This window comes from Notolabrus celidotus, chromosome 18 (genome assembly GCF_009762535.1).
Source record: "Notolabrus celidotus isolate fNotCel1 chromosome 18, fNotCel1.pri, whole genome shotgun sequence".
Taxonomy (NCBI): Eukaryota; Metazoa; Chordata; class Actinopteri; order Labriformes; family Labridae; genus Notolabrus; species Notolabrus celidotus.
In genome coordinates this window covers 28,547,924-28,568,469 of record NC_048289.1, presented here as the reverse complement: position 1 = coordinate 28,568,469, position 20,546 = coordinate 28,547,924, and the positions used below count along the sequence as shown (strand labels likewise).

The 20,546-nt window shown below is 41.6% G+C and overlaps 1 protein-coding gene across 1 annotated transcript in view; it reads left to right on the top strand.

Moving 5' to 3' along the window:
- The window catches only part of thrab (thyroid hormone receptor alpha b), a 482,714-nt gene that overhangs the window by 70,120 nt on the left and 392,048 nt on the right, over nucleotides 1–20,546 (top strand). Inside the window, exon 3 of the mRNA XM_034707682.1 lies at nucleotides 7,057–7,133. The gene's annotated coding sequence lies outside the window, so the exon portion shown is untranslated. The remainder of the gene's footprint in view (nucleotides 1–7,056; nucleotides 7,134–20,546) is intronic.

The following is a 20,546-nucleotide window of genomic DNA, read 5'->3' as shown; positions in this document are numbered from 1 at the left end:
GGAATCGCTTTGCATGGAATTGCTTTGCATCGCATCGCTTCGCTTTGCATCGCTTCGCTTTGCAACGCTTCGCATCGTTTCGCATGGAATTGCTTTGCATGGAATTGCTTTGCATCGAATCGCTTTGCATCGAATCGCTTTGCATCGAATCGCTTTGCATCGAATCGCTATGCTAAGCATCACTTTCCATCGAATCACTTTGCTAAGCATCACTTTGCTAAGCATCGCTTTGCTACGCATCCTATATTATTGTATTGCACCTATCACATTGCACCGCATTGCATCACGCTCCGTTGCATCACACTGCAATGTAACGTATAGTTTGTGTTGTATCATATTGTATCCTACCATATATGACCAAGGTATTGGACTTCATTGCATCGTATCATATCGTATCCTTCCATATCGTATCGCACATATCGTATCCTTCCATATCGTATCGCACATATCGCACCGCATTGTATTGTATCACACTGTATCATATCATATTGCACCGTATCGTATGGCATGGTTCCATGACTAACACTGCAATCCCCTCCCTTACTATTTATAGTGCATATAAACGGCTTGCACAACGTTACCCAATTACTTTAATTAAACCGGGTCAAGATGCATTTACACCTGCATAAACACAGCTTTTTAGTTTCAAAGGCGAGTTCAAAGATCAAAGATGTTTTACACCCTGTTTCAGCTGACTGCGATGATTAGCTGTAATTAATGATTAGCATTTTCATCATATAGACATGCCTTCCTTTGATCACAACATTGCCCTGGATCTTTCTGTGCTTGACAGACTGAGAACTGTAACCATGGGCCCCTCTGTCTCATAGCTGCTCCTAATTTACTGTGTGATCTAATGGACGGGATGGATTCTCTCAAGGATGGACAAGACTTTGGTCTTGAATTCTAATCCTGTAACTTCGATTTCTCCCAAATAATGCGCTGTAAATTGGACCAATTACAGTCAGCCTGAAACCTTAATCTCCCCTTTGCATTCAGTCACAAAGTCCAAAGCTGCCTGGTGAAGAAAAGCTTCTCCAAAGGCTAATTATGCTGGACATTAATAACGTAGTCTGTGCTTGTTGAATGAAGCAGCTCAAGCTTTCTATCCAGTTATCATCAAATGTAAGGCTTCTTCCCCCTGTGTTATTACCAAGTCTCATTGACAGCTTCTGCCAGAGGGCATGTTAGCTCTGAAATATAATTAAATTGCATGATTTGACTTTGAACTTTAGACAGTTGTAAGATATATTTTTTGTAAGGATCCAGAGCTGAGCTTGAGAACAAGTAATCTTTGAATATTCTGTCCTGAAAAGTGTACGTTTTCTTTCTTTATTGTCACCGCAGTCTCCTCAGAAACCCATAGAGCTAGCTTCGGTCAAGGCTCTCTGACCTGTCTGTGCTGCTTGTTCATTGAAAGGACTCTGTTGCTGATAGAACCTTGGATAGAAATGCTTTAAGTCCTGAAGGAGCTTCACAGCGCGTAAATACATGTATAAAAACAAATCTGTCCTTCTGTGCTGCACTTTTAAATTCATGGACGATGTTTATTTGCACACATTACTTCCGGACATACATTTTAGAAAGTAACAGCTAGATAGATGGATTATTTTAATAACTAGAAGTTGTTTGAACTGTGTTATGACAGCATGATATACTTAGTAAATAATCTTTAAGTGTGCAGCTAAAGGAGCATCCAAGTGTTATAAATTTCCAACAAAAACTGAATGTGTGTATCCTTCTTCTCTTTGAAGGATCACTTAGGAAATTATGTTTTGGGGGAATTCATTAAAGAATATATCAAACTTAAGTTTCATGTTTTCCCAGTTTTACACTTATTTTTTGTGCCTGCTTATTGTTCCTCTACTTTTGCATGCTTTTTATTGCACAGTTTATGCTTTTATTTTGATATTTAGTGCAACATTTATGACTCATATTTGTCATGTTTTGGTCTGTTCCTTGTTTTCTTTTAGTTATTTGGGGTTTTTCCTCATCCCTGTTCAGGTTTATTTCGTTCCTAGGGTCTTTTTTTTTCACGTGTTGACTTCCCTTGTATTATATATTCTCCTTTATTCTATACCCTCATGTCTGTGTATCTGTCTTTGAGTTTCCTGGTTTATTCTGTAGTGCTTACCTTGTGTTTTCTTGTCATGCTTATGTGTTTAGTATTTTGTCATTTTACTCTCTGTGTGATTTCTTGTGGTCTTTTTTAAAGTTATGTTTTTGGCCTTTTTGCCTTTATTAGATAGTACAGCTGAAGAGAGACAGGAAATGTGGGGAGTAGAGAGTGGGGGAAGACATGCAGGAAATGGTCGACTGGCCGGGAATCGAACCGGCGACCCCTGCGACGAGGACTGCAGCCTCTGTACATGGGATGCTTAGACCGCTAGGCCACCAGCAACCCGATTTCTTGTGGTCTTGAGTGGTTTTTCAGTGTTCAATTTTACTGTGTTGATTTTCTTTTATTTTTAAGTATTTTATTTAAAATCATGCCTTTTATAATTTTACCATTGCTGTTGTTTTCTGTCTGTTATTCTGTGAAGCACTTTGGGCTGCATGTCTTTGTGTATGAAAGGTGCTATATAAATACATTTGAGTTGAGTTGAGTTTTGTTTTGTAGAATAGTCTTGTGTGTTAAGTTTAGTTGTACTTCCTGTGTTTTCCCACCTCTGTGATCGTCTTCACCTGTGCCTCGTTAGTCTCACCTGTGTGTCCTCACTCGTTACCCAGGGTGCATCTCAAAGCTCTAAACTGCAGTCTCCTCGCTCCTCGCTCCTCGGTCGAACCGGAAGTACTTACTGACGCGCCATTTTAACTTGCGTCCCAAAGCTCTAAACGCTGCTGGAGGAGAGAGGAGCGAGGAGCGAGGAGACTGATCCAAGGAGGGATAATCGAGGAAACATGAGAGCAGACTTTGCGGAAGTCTTTTCTCTGACAGACACGCCCCCTTATCGAATATCACTCACCGATTGGATGCTGCAGTGGCTCGGACTTAACCGAAACTTAACATCAGCTGAGTTTAATAACAGAGCAAAGACGGACCTTAAAACAGTCATTAAGGGTGCCCTGAAACAGATCATAAACATCCGTCGGTTTCTAAACAGTCTGTGTGTGATGAGCTGAGATTGAAAAGTGTTTGATGTGAATTTTAAAAACAAAATACTGATCGCAAAATCATAAATTCAATATAACAGAGGATGGATGTTATATCTGATTGTTTTTGTCAGATTCACTGTCTAATGAAATAGAGTAATAGAGTCTAACATCATTGATAGAATATATATCAATGATCAGTTATTCCTCCTGTTAGTTTCCCCATTTGTTCTCATTTTCTTCATGAAGAGAAGTCTGACAGTTAAGTTTGTCTGTTAGTAAAAACACTTGTTATATTTCCAGTCAGGTTAATAAAGTTTCATACGAGGCTGATCATTAATGAGCACAGGGTTTAAAAAGAGTTGCATGGTTTCTATTTTCCCTTAAAGTAATAAATAATTTAATAATGAGGCATTTTACCTGTGAATCGATCCGCGATGCTTTAGGACAGAATAAACAGAGAGCTGATTCTCTTCATGTGCAGGTGTGTGTTAAACATGTAAACACAGAGACAGAGCTCTGTTACTGTTTATATTTATCAGAGTTATTACAGTGAACATGTGTGCAGACACAAACAGCTGTTAAAGCCGTCATCACAAACCGACGTCGCTTCACGTGACGCTCCGGAGGAGAGGACGTCTCATTTCTCTAAATACAAATCTCCTCTCTCCTCTCTCCTCTGGTTTCATTTCCTCGCATCTCTGGTGGGCGGGACTAAGACGCGAGGAAGAGACGCGAGGATGGACGTTTAGAGCTTTGAGATGCACCCCCAGTCTGTCTGTTAAGCCTCTGTGTTTCCTCCCTTCTGTGTCAGTTCATTGTGTCATGTGAAGTCGTACCCTGTGTTCTTGTGTTCCTGTTACAAGTGTTTTTTGTCTAAAGTAAGTTTTGCTTTATCTCAGTTTTAGTTATTAAATACGTTTCATGTTGAATCTGCATTTTGGGTCCTGCACCTTTTTTTTTTTTGTGCCTTTCCCTGAACTGTGACAATATTTTTGTATAAAATACAATGTGAAGGGAATATCCCTGATCACTTCAAGTCTTACTTCAAATTAAATTCACAGGTCCACTCTTATTCAACTGGTAAAACTTTCTTCATCCTCCTCAATACGTTTCAGGGGAAACCAAATTCTGGAATATTTAATCCAATGTGGCGAAAAACTGTTTAAAATGTTAAACAATGCTCGAAAAAAACTTTAACCAGTGTTATTTAAAGCTGCTGTGAGGAACTTTTAGCTTGTATCGATTCTGGCGCCCCCTTGTGGACAAAAGTGATACCTCTTATCTCTTGTCCTGTACATGCAAAATAAGTGTCTTCAGACAATAATCTCATCCTGTTGTCTTTGAACATTTAAATTTATCGCACAATGTGATTATTTGCAATGAAAACAACCAAAAAAAGGGTGTTTCTAAAGTGAGATGTCAATCACCTGTTCTGACACCTACCCCCTCAGAGCAGTCTCAGGCATTAAAATGACAACAGAGAAGGTATCAGTGTTTTGTAGATGGTCTTGTTTGCTTTTGAGGGTCATAATGAGGCATCAGTATCAGTTTCAGTCTGTTTCTCAGCCAGTTAAAAACTCCTCATAGTGCCTTTAATTATGCTCAACATACTCATAGACATCATAATCATATTTTGTAATTTCAAATTATGTTGATGTAATAGTATTTATATTAATTATTCATTTTGTATATTTTTGCGTTTTATTTTTAGTATCAACTATTGTCTATGTTTGTCAATTTAATATATTTTTATTAATTTTTGACATTAGAACATTATTTGGGTGGAGGCTTCAAATAAACTGCGTTTCCTGCCTCTTCCTGCTCTGTATATTAAATATGTTTGTTCTTTTTTTGTGTGTATTTTTTAATTCTGCAAATAAATAAACATAAACATTTGTGAAAAGCTTTTCATAATATGTGGACGAAAACAATATTTGCAGTCCTTACTAGCTTAGTCTGTCTGCTAATGGAGAATCCCAACATAAAGCCCAGACCTTTAGGCGAGGAAGCTTTGAGTGTCAAATCTATAACAGTCCTTTGCCTCTCAAAGTAACATCCTCTAGACACTTCTGTCAGCTGCACCAGAAAGCTGGAGTACAAAGCAAGACAGCCATTATGTTTAACATCCATTCACAGTCATGCATTTCTGTTTCCCCTCCATGTTTTAAACAACTTTAACCCCAAATATTTCTCCTCAGCTGCTACAGTAATTGGCAAAGCGAAAAAGACTGTCCTCCAGAGAGGCAGAGCCGGCTCACGTGACCAGAATATTATAGTTCATAAAATGAGATTAGAGGCTCCACTCTACCAGACCTCCAGGCTTCAGCAGCCTTTAATTTGACACCTGGATCTAGTTTTATAATCACCATGCACTGTAAAACTATGAGATGTTCTATATATGGCCGACAGTATAAGTGATCACTGCACGGCAGCAGTAAATATAGAACAATGCTAACAATACCTTATGTGGACTGTTGTTACTCGCACTGATGTTACTGTTACTGTCTCTGGAGGATGTGAGTGGAAACTGACTCAGGGCCTGGAGAACCCAAACACTTCCAAACACATGAAGATCCACAATAAACACTCTCATACTCTTATCTCAGATTTATGAATATACATTAATGACATACTCTTGATAATTTGTCATTTAAAGAGGCAGGGGTGGATCCAGAGGATGGTGAGGGGTGGCCTTGCCCCCCTTAGATTCTCATTTGCCACCCCAAATTGCATCCCAAATGCCTGCATTATGATTGGCTGTCTGCTATATAAGAGGCGGGCCTTACTTTAAGATCAACATGTGGGCAGTGTTGCAACAGCTGCAGAACTTTAAACTTTAACTATAGACAGACTTCTTCTTTTTGGGTCCTTAACCCTCCTGTTACCCTCAAACTTACTAACATGTTTTATCCTTGGGGTCAATTTGACCACAGCAATTTAAACATCCAGAAACTGTTACCCAGGTTTATGTGTCAGGTGCTTTATGTTTCTTTGTTGACTATCTAAATAGCCCTTTAAATAAAATATATTTCAAGCATAAACACAATTTAAAGCATTTAGAAGGACTTTATTTGAAAAACAGAATCAGAATCAGAAAGAACTTTATTCACAATGTCTCTCAAGAATGCAAAGAATTTGACTCCGGTATTTTTTGCGTACTCCCTGTACAAACATAAATAGACAGGCACTAAAAATCAAGTACTAATAAAATCCATATATATTTAAGTACAAAAGGCACGAGTGCAATAAGGAAATAATAGACAAACATAACGTGCAATAGTGCAAAGATGAGCGTGGCTCTGTCCATAAGGTAGCTAGCTTATACTGCATCATACTGCTGCTCTCGTCGGCCCTGCCTTGTTTCTATGTTGTCAAAACATGACGCAGGACTCATCATTGAATGTCTTCAGAGACATGGTGTCTGGAAATAATATATCTCAATGTAAAGGTTGGCGGTTCGATCCTGGCTCCTGCAGTCACATGCGGAAGTGTCCTTGGTTATAGTGACCTCAATATCATCCAAAACAACCAAAACAAATGTCAAATGTTGATATTTCTTTAATTGTATACAGCTAAAACAGCCTGGGGTCAAATTGACCCCAAGGAACACTGATGCGTACATTTTTTTTTACAGGAAATTGGAACATATCAACATTCTAATTTTAGGTTTTCCCAGTTGTCCCCATTAAATTAGGAAAAGTCAGGAAATATGATGTTAGTCATTAATTTAGAGACGTTAAACATTGAATGGGGTCCAATTGACCCCAGGGATAATCAAACTTAGAAGGATGATTCACTCTCTGTTGCCTTAATTTGCAAAGTTAAAACATATACAGAGGAATAAAACGTCTATGCATGCTTTGATCTGATTACTGGAGGCAGTAGTTGCCTCTATAGACTTCAATGCAATGCTGCTGTGGTTTTAATGCTAATGTATGGATCTCTTCTTGTTTCTGACAGGTGAATGGAAAATGCCATGAGCCAGGGATGTGTGTGTCAGACTCTACTGCCTGTATGGCACCAACTCCAGCACAAAGGTAAGACCTGCTCGGTCACAGCAGTTCATAATGAGCGCTCACAGAGAGAGCCACAAATGTGATGAAAAGTGTGTTCTTCATTGTGGGTGTCTTGATCTGTAAGACCAGGAGGATGCACTCCACCGCTCCACGTATCTAATCATAAATGTGTGTACGTCTGTCAGTAAAGGGATGCTTAGTCTGGTTAGGGCAGGGTTCAGACTCTGCTTTTGAAATGGGTTGCATTGCACACATCAGAAAAACTTCACAGATATCCTCTCTGTAATCTGAAACATGTTCACACCACAGGATACCATTAAGAATATCCTGTTTGCCGGAAGCAGCAACGCACCTCCTGATGTGACCTCGTATAATCTCAGGTTATCTCACAGGGAAGAGGGCGCACACTTCACGGAGTGGTTGTTACTTTGCAGTGAGAAAGAAACAGTAAGTTTGATTCATCCAGGATGTGGAGACAGTCATCAAAGCAGTTAACGTTGTTTTTCAGTGAGAACTGGAGGTGAAGTTTTACCATCGGTATGTTGGCTAACATTGTTCTCAGTGCTGGAATGTTTATGGGCTTTACTAGTTTGTGGTTTTATGTCCTTTTCGACTGTCTTCTCATCGGCTGTTATCGTCCGGTTTGACGTAACCACTCTTAAAATCCCAGGATATCAAAAATACCCCAAACCCCACCCAACACACACACACACACACACTCATTGTCCAGGGAATTATCCCCTGCTCTCATGAAATAAATACATTTCAATCAGGAGAGACACAATTTGAATATTAAAGATTATTTATTACAACTGAATGAATGATGAAACTTGACAGAAATCTTTGGCGTAAGGACTCTATGGGGATAATGTTGTGAGCGTAGGATGCATGAATTTGGCAGCTGAAGAAATCCCCCTAGAGTCCAGACACTGGTGGTGGTGGTTGATGATCCAAGGAATTGAAGACTTTGCAGAGACCAGGTGGAGATGGGGAGTTGGAGGGGTGCGCACCATCAATGCAAGAAGGAACTAGCTGGAGAGAGAGACGCATTTAAAAAGACAGCAGAAAGTTGATAGGCTGACGATAAGGGCGTGCCACTGAACTATTGGATGACGCAGCTGCTGATTAGCCAATGACAGCTCCGGAGCGTGCAGCTGGAAGCGGGTGAGCTATTGAACGAGGGAGAGGAGAGTTAAACAGCTGCTGTGATTGCTTTATAGTCTTCCTGTCTGAACTTTCGCTAGAGCTACATTTCTACCAATGCAATATATATTTTTATTTCTGTGCAACGTACATCTTTTTATGGCTCAATATCCCCCCCCATCAGCTTTTACATTATGACTACCTGCCTAGTAGTTTGCAGACCCCCTCTCAGCAGGCCTGACCTTATCAGACATGGACTCCAGTGAAGGTTATCAGCAGATCCTTTAAGTCCTAGAAGTTGTGAGGTTGATCCTCCATGGATCAGACCTGTTTGTCCGATTGGATTGAGATCTTGGTAATTTGGAGACTGAGTCATCACCTTGGACTTGGACCTTCTTCCATCACTCTGTGGTCCAGCTCTGATGATTACATGCCGGTTGTAGGCACTTTGGACAGGAACATGTGTCACGCATAGACTGTTTAATACATGGACGTAGTATCCATGACATCACCCTTCTTTTCTTGAGCGCTGTTTTGAAGCCGACCATCAGAGGGTGCAAGATTGGAAATGCTGAACTCAATCTAACTTCGTACAAGCCAGTGTGAGGTAAAGAGGTGGGGCTTTAGCTTTTTTAGCTAACAGCTACAGGGTGCCCGCCTGTAAATCAAGTCAGCTTTGCAAAAATTCACCCCCATACAGTGTGTGCTGATAGATAAATGAGCTATTTAGACCTAAACAGTTTTTTGTACCAGGCTGTAAACATGTTTATTTCTGCTGTAAAGATCGTCTCCTTTGAATGGGTGTGTATGTGGTTTCTGGTGTTTCTGCAGCCAGCCTCTAGTGGACGCTCGATGAACTGCAGTTTTTAAAACTTCTGAATAGGCTTCAAATTTTAAGACTGGATGTTGCCGCTTGGTTCTGACCATTCTGAATTATTCGACCTCTTCTCTTGGATCACACGGCCCAAGTTTTGCCCATGACCCTGTTGCCAGTTCAACAGTTTTCCTTCCTTTCCTTGGACCAGTTAGAGTAGCTAGTGACTGCAGACCAAGGCAAGGCAACTTTATTTGTATAGCGCATTTCATACACGACGGCAACTCAATGTGCTTTACGTTAAAGCATTAAAAGCATTGGAAACATTCAGACAAGCATAAAAGAGCACAATTAAAATGACAAATATAATAAAACAGAAAAGAAAAGGAAATTTAGAAATATGTTGAAGGCCCCGTGAGGAGTTTTGAACTGGCTGAGAAACAGACTGAAAATGATACCGATGCCTCTTTATGACCTTCAATAGCAAACAAGACCATCAGTAACAACACTGACACCTTCTCTATTGTCATTTTTAATGCCTGAAACTGCTCTGAGGGGTAGGTGTGAGACCAGAGGAAGGACATCTTACTTCAGAAACAGCCTTTATTTGACTGTTTTCATGGAAAATAATCACATTGCCTGATAAAGTTGACTGTTAAAAGACAACAGGATGAGGCTTTTGTTGAAAACACTACTTTTGCATGTATAGGACAAGAGATAAGAGGTATCACTTTGTCCTCAAGGGGGCGCCAGAATCGATACAAAACAAAAGTTCCTCACAGCAGCTTTAAACTTAAAATTAAGTTAAAGTGAGTTAAAATGAGCTAGGATAGGAAGGCAGTGGCAAATAAAAAAAGTCTTAGTCTTTGATTTAAAAGAGGTGAGAGTTGGAGCCGTCCTACATGGGAAGACTCTGCAAGAGCTGCAGTTTTGAGATGCTCTGACTCAGTCATCTTACCATCACAGTTTGATGCTTGTCAAAGTCGCTTGCATCCTTCCCCCTGGTTTTAAACACATCAACGTCAAGGACAAAATGTTCACCTGCTGCCTAAACAGTTCTACCTAAAGTCCTCCTTCAAATGTTGCAAGGTGTGAATCAGGCATAATTGACCTGTAGCCTCGCCTTCACTTCCACTGTGACTACAGAGAGAGCAGCGATGAAGGAATCATGTCTCAGCAGACGGGAGCACGGAGTCAGGATATGAAATCACGAGTGCACGGTTACAGTAAGAGCTTAATAGTTTTAGAGTCGCAGCTTTTTAATAAGGTGAAGCGCTTCAAATCTGTCCCTCATCAAGCCTTGATCCTTCAGAGATCAAGACTTAAAATAGCAAGATACTCCAGAAGCATGCAGTTTGTAAGCTGTAATGAGACTCAGACTTTAAAATGAGGTGTTTAAGTAATACCTGCAGATACGTCTCACGCCAGGATGTGATCACTTCTTCTTGTTTCTGTCTTATTGATGCTCCACACGAGACTCAGTCACATCAATACCCCCATCATTGAATCCCCACCTCTCCGTCTGACTTGTTATGCACACAGGTGCTCATGTTTGGATGTTTTTCCACTCCCTGTGTTCCGGTGACTGTTGTTCTATGTTCTCTTGGATGCGTCTGAAGCATGTCGCGATAAACGTAAAGAATGAAACAGATTTCCTGCGGTCTTTAAACGCGACTCCACTCTGAGACTACAGTATGTTTATTCAGGGTGTAGCTTCCTGTGACTGACCTCTAAGTCAATGTTTCCCTTCAGGGACCTCACCCCTACACTTTACGGTTCATCAGACGCTCAAGTCATTATTTTAATAATTCATGGGTGATGGCATGTAAATGATGAGCGCTGTAAGTCACCCTGGATGAATCTGGTGCTGCGATGAATAATGTAGACTGCAGCATGATCCCAGGACACCGGACACAGCTCTCCTCCCTCCCTTTTTTATGTTCAACCCTCCTTTCATCCATTCCTCCTTTTTACTTTGACTTTATGCATCATCACGCCCCTCTTCCTCTCCTCTCTCTTTGTCTTCTTCTCTTATTTGCTGTCTGTCTCACTATCATCCATTTCAACTTTTCACTATGTCTCTGTCTTCCTCTGTCTCCTCGGTTTTCCCTCTCTCTCTCTCTCTCTCTCTCCCCCTGACCCCTTTCCTCACCCTCCCTCTTTGTTCCTCAGTGAAAGCATTAAGAAATTATTCACAGTGATTTTTCCCCTGCCTGGGCTCGAGCTGAGTGCTTGGCTGATTCGTGAGGAGCACCAAGGTCAGCCACAGTGGCTGCTGCTGCTGCTTCTGCGAGTACATCTCTCCCATTACCTCCTGCATACATCCATGGAGGAAAATTGCCTCCATGGCCTGGAGAAAGCTCGCTGCAGCTCGAGCACCGAACGCTCCGTGTGTGTGGCCCATGAACAAAGTCCACTCTCTGGCATTGTGCATTGTTTTTCTGTGATTTTCTAAGCATCAGTATTTTGATAAAGTGTGATAACCACAGAAGCTTTTTCTCCTGAATCAAAACCTAAAGTGTTAGGTAAACAAAGTCTCACACAGGCGTCGGTAAAGTTGCAAATTTTGCCAGAAAGTTGGTGAAAGAAAATGCAAATCCTTCGTATTCCCATCCCTTGACGTGATGCGGTATTAGCATGTTGAGATAAACACTTAGCGGGGCGACTTCTCCAGTTGGGTGCCATAAAAAATTTAGAGGAAGACGCCATAATGAGACGACTTAATCGGGAGTGCAGCGACGGAAATATGACGTCTTTATTTTTCACCTAGTTTTCCACCAAAGCATGAAAACTTTGTTGCATATTTTTGCTTTCTTTTGCTTTTTCTTTCATGCATGAGAAAGGTTGATAGAAGTTTGTCACAAAGACTGAGAAAGCAGGAAGTGAAGCCAGTGAGGAAGTGCAAAAGAAAAAGTCAAGTTCTTCAGAATCAGAATCAGAAATACTGTATATATCCCAGGGTGGGAAATTCAGTCATTACAATTGCTCTATACACAATAAGTTAGATAATGGTCCCTCCCCACCTAAGTGTCTTAGGTCTCTCTCTCTCCTTCTCTTTCCCTGTCCCTTTGTATATCCTTATGTAATCTTTCTTTTACTTTCTTTTATTTATTTTCTTTGGCCCACCTAGGTGTGCACGCCCTCTTTTACAGAACATGATATTAGCTGTCAATAAAAGACAGGCCAGAGTTCTAAGAGGGATGGTGATGGTCGCATGCACACAGTCACAAGCAAGGAAGAAAAATGTTTGCTTTCTTTTCTTTTGCTGCAAGAATAAATTGCATTAATATTTGACAGTTTGTGACAAACATGACACGTACCAGAAATATACAGTCATGGCCAAAAGTTTTGAGAATGACACAAATATTACATTTTCACAAAGTCTGCTGTTTCAGGGTTTTTAGGTGTTTTTGTCAGATGTTTCTATGGTATAATGAAATACAATTAGAAGCATTTCATAAGTATCAAAAGCTTTTATTGAGAATTACACAGAATTCATGCAATAAGTCAATATTTGCAGTGTTGACCCTTCTTTTTCAAGACCTCTGCAATTCTCCCTGGCATGCTGTCAATCAACTTCTGGACCAAATCCTGACTGATGGCAGTCCATTCTTACATAATCAATGCTTGGAGTTTGTCAGAATTTGTGGGTTTTTGATTGTCCACCTGCCTCTTGAGGATTGACCACAAGTTCTCAATGGGATTAAGATCTGGGGAGTTTCCTGGCCAAGGGCCCAAAATCTTAATGTTTTGTTCCCCGAGCCATTTTGTTCTGACTTTTGCTTTATGGCAAGGTGCTCCATCATGCTGGAAAAGGCATTCTTCATCACCAAACTGCCCTTGGATGGTTGGGAGAAGTTGCTCTCGGAGGACGTTCTGGTACCATTCTTTATTCATGGCTGTGTTTTTAGGCAAGATTGTGAGAGAGCCCACTCCCTTGACCGAAAAGCAACCCCACACATGAATGGTCTCAGGATGCTTCACTGTTCAGAATCAGAAATACTGTATATATCCCAGGGTGGGAAATTCAGTCATTACAGTTGCTCTATACACAATAAGTTATGCAAATACAATAATAAGATATGTAGAAAATAAATACATGGTTGAAGTCCCAGGAGATCAGGAAGAGGGCACTCTGGTGGTCTGTCTGGAGCTTGGCTATGGCAGCGTTGAGAACGTTGGACGCCGTAGTCCGGTTGGCAGAGGGGGGGGGGTGTAAAAAGCTACCAGTATGACATGTGAGTTCTCCCTGTGCTGATAATATGGTCAGAGGCCCACAGCGCTCTCAGGTCTATCCCGGTCTGCCCGGACAGTCTGGAAGCCATCAATGGAGACGTTGTGGTTGGGAATATCCTGATGCAGCCACGTTTCCGTGAACCACAACATGTTACATTCCTGAAACTCTGTCTGACTCCTGGCTAGTCCTGTTAGCTCGTCCATCTTATTAGCCAGAGATCTCACGTTGCCCATGATGAGAGAGGAGAGACACAGCTTCTATCTCCTCTCCATAAAACTCTAAAAATCTTCATGAGACCACATATTTTTTTATACAAGGTTATATTTTCTTTGCCTTTATTCAGAGAGAACAGGACATTGGCCAGGGGAGTAAACTGGGAGAGAGAGTGGGGAGTAACATGTGGCAAAGGGCTGAAGGTTGGAATCAAAACTGGGCTTGCTTCGAGGAGTGTAGCCTCTGTACATGGGGCGCATAATCAATCAATCAATCTTTATTTTTATAGCACCAAATCACAACAAACGTCATCCTCAGACTCTTTCCAAACAGAGCAGGTCTAGACCGTACTCTATGTCCTATTATTAACAAAGACCCAACATCAAGACAGGATAAGATCCAGTCCCATCTTACAGACAGGACTCAGTCTGATCTCATCTTAATCCACCATGAGCAGAGCACTTTGCAGCATTTAGCAAGTTACAGTGGCAAGGACAAACTTCCTTTAACAGGCAGAAACCTCCAGCAGGACCAGACTCATGTTAGACACACATCTGCTGAGACCGAGTTGGGGTTGGTTGTATATTTCCAACTAGTTAGAGGATTATTCATTACTCAGCTTTGATATAGTTCCCATGAGTTCCTCCCACGATTAACTGGCTAATATCACACCACAGCAGGAGGTATTTGTGTACTGAGGAGAAATATTAGCTTTCCAAATGATTGATTGGGCTGATTGTATCGGATGCCTTTTCAATATTGTGGAGTGATATCATCAGCAGACTGAAGGAGGGCTTCTCTCCTGATACATATTACTTCTTATGAGTTGAATATTGCCTCACTGTTGAAGTCAATGGATCCAAAAAGCCTGATAGAGGATTGTAGGAGGCTTTAGGGGCACTGCTACAACCCAGGGTATGAAACTCAAAATCTGTACAGTATGATCTACACTCAGTTACGTCATTGTGGTCCAGATCGGGTCCTGTCCTATCACTAGAGAGCTCAGGTGTGTTCATCAATGTGTGTAATACCCAATGGAAACTGTAAGGACCTTTACCAAGGACTTCCATCAGATCCATTTCCGTTCCGGACAGCAGGACCTCGGGGCAGCTGGAGTCACGTGACTGTGGTTTTCCCGCTCTAGTCACTGGATCAAGGATTCTCCTACTCCTCTCCTCATCCATGTTGTCTTTCTGGTCCTCTGAAAACCTCTGACCTGTTGACTCCAGGCCTGGCTCCACTCATCATGGCGTTTGTTTGTTGTTGTAGTTAAGTGAAATACGATCTGGTGATAACACAGAGTGTTTTATTCTGAAAATTTAACCGGATGTTTTCATTTTGTTTTGGCGCCTGACTTCCTGTCCCGCTCCATCTGCTCTGTTGAGATTGTTGCGTTGTGCTCCGGCATCCTGGGAAAAATAGAAGTCTTGTGTATCTGATCCAGGGGGGCTCCGACCTGCCGGATCAGAGACGCAGCCGGAACACAACAGAGCGGATCCAGTGGAAGTTAACACATTGACTAGAATAGAAACCTATCACATCCGGTGATGGGACGGCTCGAAGACTGATCTGTTGGCAGTAAGCATTTGCCCCATACATAGAGGCTTTAGTCCTTGTCGCAGTGGTCACAGGTTCAACTCCCGGCCTCTACCAATTGCTGCATGTCTTCCCCCGCTCTCTACTCCCCACATTTGCTGTCTCTCTCCAGCTTTTCTATCCAATTAAGGCAAAATGCCCATGGATCCAGTGGAAGTTAACACATTGACTAGAATAGAAACCTAACAGATCCAGAGCTGTGAAGGACCGGACAGGGATCCAGTGAAATTTGACCGTTCATTAGCTCCAATCATGACAGAAGAGGTTCAAGATCTCTAATCTTGGAGATGCTCTCAATCAGGACAGCATTTTCCAAATCAGGTTGTGTAAATATAATTGTAAGATTCATGGATCCATGAACAAATGTCTCGGTCCATTAAGGTTGAACCTAGAAAACCTCTATAGCTGTAGACAGTTTGTCTCTGGTTGTGGATGGTGGCACTGTGGACTGAAGATCCCGGCGGCCATACATCTGATTGCAAATGTATGTCATCACCGCTTTCTTAACACTTAGCTCAGACCGCAGCACTCGGCCTGTCCCCTATGGGAAGGTGTATGGATTTGTGGAGCGGAGAGATGGATGAGTGGGGCATGTATGTATGTATGACATTGATCTAAGCAGGGTGGGGGGTTGGGCGCGATGGTCCAGCGGCTATTAGCCATGCCCGACCCAACACAGGGCGATTAGCTGACAATGAGGACGAGCCTTCCATCCATCCGCCCGGCATACATCATGTGGACAGGCCGCGGCCCTACTGTTGCATTTGTGGTCCCATTAGGGAATCAGACCTCAGTCATATTTCTCCGATCCGGACTGAGCGGATCAATGAAACGGGATGGACTCTCTGCCAGCAGGCCACTTGAGTCTGAGTGGGGGCCTTCGCATCTCTCCTCATCTCCCCTGGAGCTCCGCCGGTGGGGGCGAAGGGGGGAGTCTTGTCTCAGCACTTTGCCTGCAGGGGTGAGGAGGGGTGAGGGCCCAGTGATGAGTCACTTCCACAAGTTGTTTATCGATCAGCCGCGGGGGCATTATATATCTCAGTGCTCGTTAAGTGCGCTGTCTGCTCGGCTTATTTGCATGGACACGATCATCTGGGAGAGCGACGGTGTGTTCCTGCTCTTCAGTCAGTTATCACGGTGTCATGAGAAAGAAATGAAGCATGCAACAAGGGATCACAGCGTTTTTGCACGTCAGGTACATCATTTATTCTGTTCCAAATTGGTTTTGGTTGGCTGCAGATAACATTTTTCCTCTGGCTGATGTGGGAAAAGAGAATTCATTTCAGGCAGAGCATCCAGAGATTTTGTTCCACGAAATGTGCGTGCGTGTGTGTGTGTGTTTTCTGCTTATTAAAATTCCTCTTGAACAGCCCCCCACACTGCACCACTATCACAATCTGCTCCCTCTCACTTTGTGCCATATTTTGCACGTTTCCTCAGAGATTAGACGTTTGTTTAAAAAAAAAGTAAACCTCAGGAGGAAAGAGGAAGGAGATGAAATTGAAAAGCTGCCTTTATTAAGCAAACAACGCTGAGTGTAAAGGAGGAAGGGCAAACCAAACTCAGACTGGGTGTTGCCTCAAATTTGCTAGTAGAGGCGGATTCAAATCCTCAGTTTGATTCTAGTTTCAGAAAAATCATGACCAGAAGTTTTTAAATGTTTAATGTTGTTTTAAGAGAAGCCGCGGCACAATATCTCTGCCAGAGGAGAGAAATAACAAACAGTTCTTCCTCACCAAACAAGTGTTGACACAGCAGAGCCCCAAGACACACACAGAACATTACATAAGACAAGAGCTCACCAGCCTTTATAAATCCATGCTGTGATCACATTCTGGTACTGTCCAGTCTCCTGATAGCTGCTGAAATTGTCACAAAACTATAATTTAGAGAATTCAAACATACTTCAGTTGAAAGATTGTTAAATGCTGATAACATTGGACCTCTTTGTGTTTGTCAGTAACAGCAGGAATCATTCGTCTTGAAGCCTTCAGGCCTGTCTGCAGAAACCTCACGTCCATCCCTGAAACCACAAGACAAACAGAACTACAGTGATGTGTCTGATCCATGGATTTCAACACTGATGTGATGTTTTCGGCACAAACCATTTTGGCTACGTTCACACTGCAAGGCTTAATGCTCAATTCTGATCTTTTGTTTGCCATTACCATCTATAATGTGACCTGTATCTGATTCCAGTGTGAATTGTTTGCGGCTCCGAATTGCCCCACATGCACAAAAGAACAGTAACAATGACGTCACATGCAGCTGTTTCACAAACGTAAAACATGGAGGAAGTCAGCATTTTCGCCTTTGTTACAAAGTTCTTGTGCAGTGGGAGCCAGAGAATGAATGACCAGGTGCAGAGCAGGTCAAGTATAAAGAAAAGGAGAGCCAAGGTCCAAGACCTCGCTGTCCCTCCATTGACTTGCTCCATTATTGCTATCCTCCATTTTTGCAAGGCTACCGCCGTGCAGAATTGTGACGGGTGTCGCTATAACGTGAAAGTATCAAATGTGCATCAAATCTGCCTTGGCCGTTCACACTGAGGTTGCTTTGAAAAAAAAAATCTTATCTATATCTGATTCAGTACCACATATGGAAGAGGTCTAAATCTGATTTGAAAAAAATCTGATTTGGGACAGATTTGAGTGTCTCTAAAAAATCTGACCTGGTCACTTCACCCCAAAAAAATCAAATTTGGGCCACTTGCCTGCAGTGTGAACATAGCCTTTGTGACCCATAACAGATGACAGAAACCAGTTTCAGCTGGAAAACTAAAATAATTGGATGAAAAATTAACAAAACTCCCCCTTGTCTGAAATATATATGAATATGTATGAATGAGATTAGCTAATACTGATGGTCCCTTACTATAGCAGCCTCGGCTATCTCTTTAGGTGCATTTCGACCAAGAGTTCCAGGGTCTTTTAGCGCCCAGAACTACTTTACCCGGAATTAAAAGGTCCCTGTGCCCGCATTGTTGTCTGCGTTTGGACCGCAGGCTGAATCCCCGGGTAGATTGTGCAAATCAGGCCAGTGACGTATGGAGAGAAAAAAAGTAACTGCACTACACCACCAGACCAGTAGAGGGCAGTAAAACAAGACGAATACCATTCATCACAGATGACACCATAGAAGCAGATGGACAGGCAGGTATCATTATGAGCAACACAACAGTTAGCCTGTTAGCATGAAGAGACTCAGCTGGTCTGTTTTAGATGGTGTTATATTTCATCACAGATGGATTCACTGAATCAACACGTGAGAGGAGATAAGCGTGAGTAGCAAAGACGTTTCAACAAAATCCTTTTGAACTCAAAAAGCCGTGGCAGAGATCGGACGGTGTTTTGGTTTAAACAGCGACCCTGTTAACTGGAGACTTTCAGATGGATGCATCCCTCATAAACGTCTTTAGACGATCATTAAATATCTGATGAGGATATTTTGAAATCTTAATAAAAACTAAACTAGTTAACATTCCCAGGAACTCCCTCTGTGTTTCAACAGCTGTGTAAACTCCACAACCACTGACACGTTCAAGCTGAAGGTCTCCAGTTTACAAGGTCACTTTTAAAACCGTAACACCTGGAGAGATGCATTCACAGTGGGCTCAGAGAAGACTACTGTACCCTGATATGGACAGTCTCAGAAAATTCATGTAGCTGGCATCTACAAAAAGGGACATTTCCATGTTCACATTAGTCTGTATATTATTTTGGTGGTTACTCCAAAAGCTGCAGAGTGACCAGGTGTTTTTGGTCCTCATCAAACCTCTTTATTCTGATTGCCTGAACAGGAGCATGTCTCTCACATTCTCTGTAATCCTCAGATTAACCTCTATCTGTATGCAGTATTTAAGTCCCCGGGCGGACGTAGTTTAGGTCATGGTGCTGCTTCGAGGCGTTGGATGATGTTCAGTCATCTGCACCAGCGTAGAATGTCTCGACACGCGCCCTCTCTTTAACGCTTGGCTTCCTCTTGATCCTCGCCATCACTCATTTCTGTAGACTCTGTTTAATGTGTGCTTTCCTTCGGGAACGTGTACAACATCCACAGTTACACAGTGTGACCGAGGTGACAGGTGAACGCTGCAGTGCTCTGTGTCCTGCAGCTTAATGACTCTGGGATCCCTGTCGGCTGAGTGTAACCCGCCTGATTACACTGCACAGGAGAGAACGTCAATTCAGAGCCAGCTATTTTGTTTTTGTGCATCTGAGTAGAAATGCTGTGATAGCAAACTGTGCTGTAGTCAAGTCACCAAATCTAAAGTGGACTGACTGAGCACATTTTATTTCTAAGCATTCGATCTTGCCTGATCCTGTCTGTGTGTCTTTATATTTGATAACAGATAGATGCACCAGTTTCTTCTGTAGTTTGATTTGTACAGGTGTCAAATAAACTCAAACATACCTGCAACCAGGGCGCCAGTTGGCCTAGCGGCTTGGGCGCACTCCCCATATACTGAAGCTACAGTCCTGCAGTCTGTTGCAGCAGTCGGTGGTGCAACTCCCAGCTGCTTGTCTCCCTCCCTCTAGTCCTCCCCACATTTCCTGTCTCTATTCAGCTGTCGTCTCAATAATGGCAAAAAGAAAAGATTCAAGATATCTGCAACCCCTCCTGCTATTAATCTGAAATGTTTTTCTTCATGATTTGTTTTAATTAGCAAACACAAACTTTACAATACAGGTCCAATATTCAAACATAATGCATGTGTAACAAAGCCATTAAAGGCCCTGTGAGGAGTTTTGAACTGGCTGAGAAACAGACTGAAAATGATACTGGTGCCTCTTTATGACCTTCAATAGCAAACAAGACCATCAGTAACAACACTGACACCTTCTCTATTGTCATTTTTAATGCCTGAAACCGCTCTAAAGGGGGTAGGTGTGAGACCAGCTGATGGACATCTCGCTTCAGAAACAGCCTTTATTTGACTGTTTTCATGGAAAATAATCACATTGCCTGATAAAGTTGACTGTTAAAAGACAACAGGGTGAGGTTTTTGTTGAAAACACTACTTTTGCATGTATAGGACAAGAGATAAGAGGTATCACTTTGTCCACAAGGGGGCGCCAGAATCGATACAAAACAAAAGTTCTTCACAGCAGCTTTAATGTAAAAAATAAATAAAAATGTATGAATAAATAAATAAATAATAAAAATAAGAATAATAATATTAAAAAAATACAGATAAAAACTTAAATTAAATTAAAAAAAAATGTAAAACTCATAAAAATTATAATATTCAATTAATACATACAAAATAATAATATTTTTTATTATTATCGTAATCATTATAATGACAAATAGACACATATAAACTTAAATTAAAAAAAAATAAATAAATAAATAAATAAATATATATATATATATATATATATATATATATACTGTTCCTCATAAGTTTACATACCCTGGTAGAATTTCT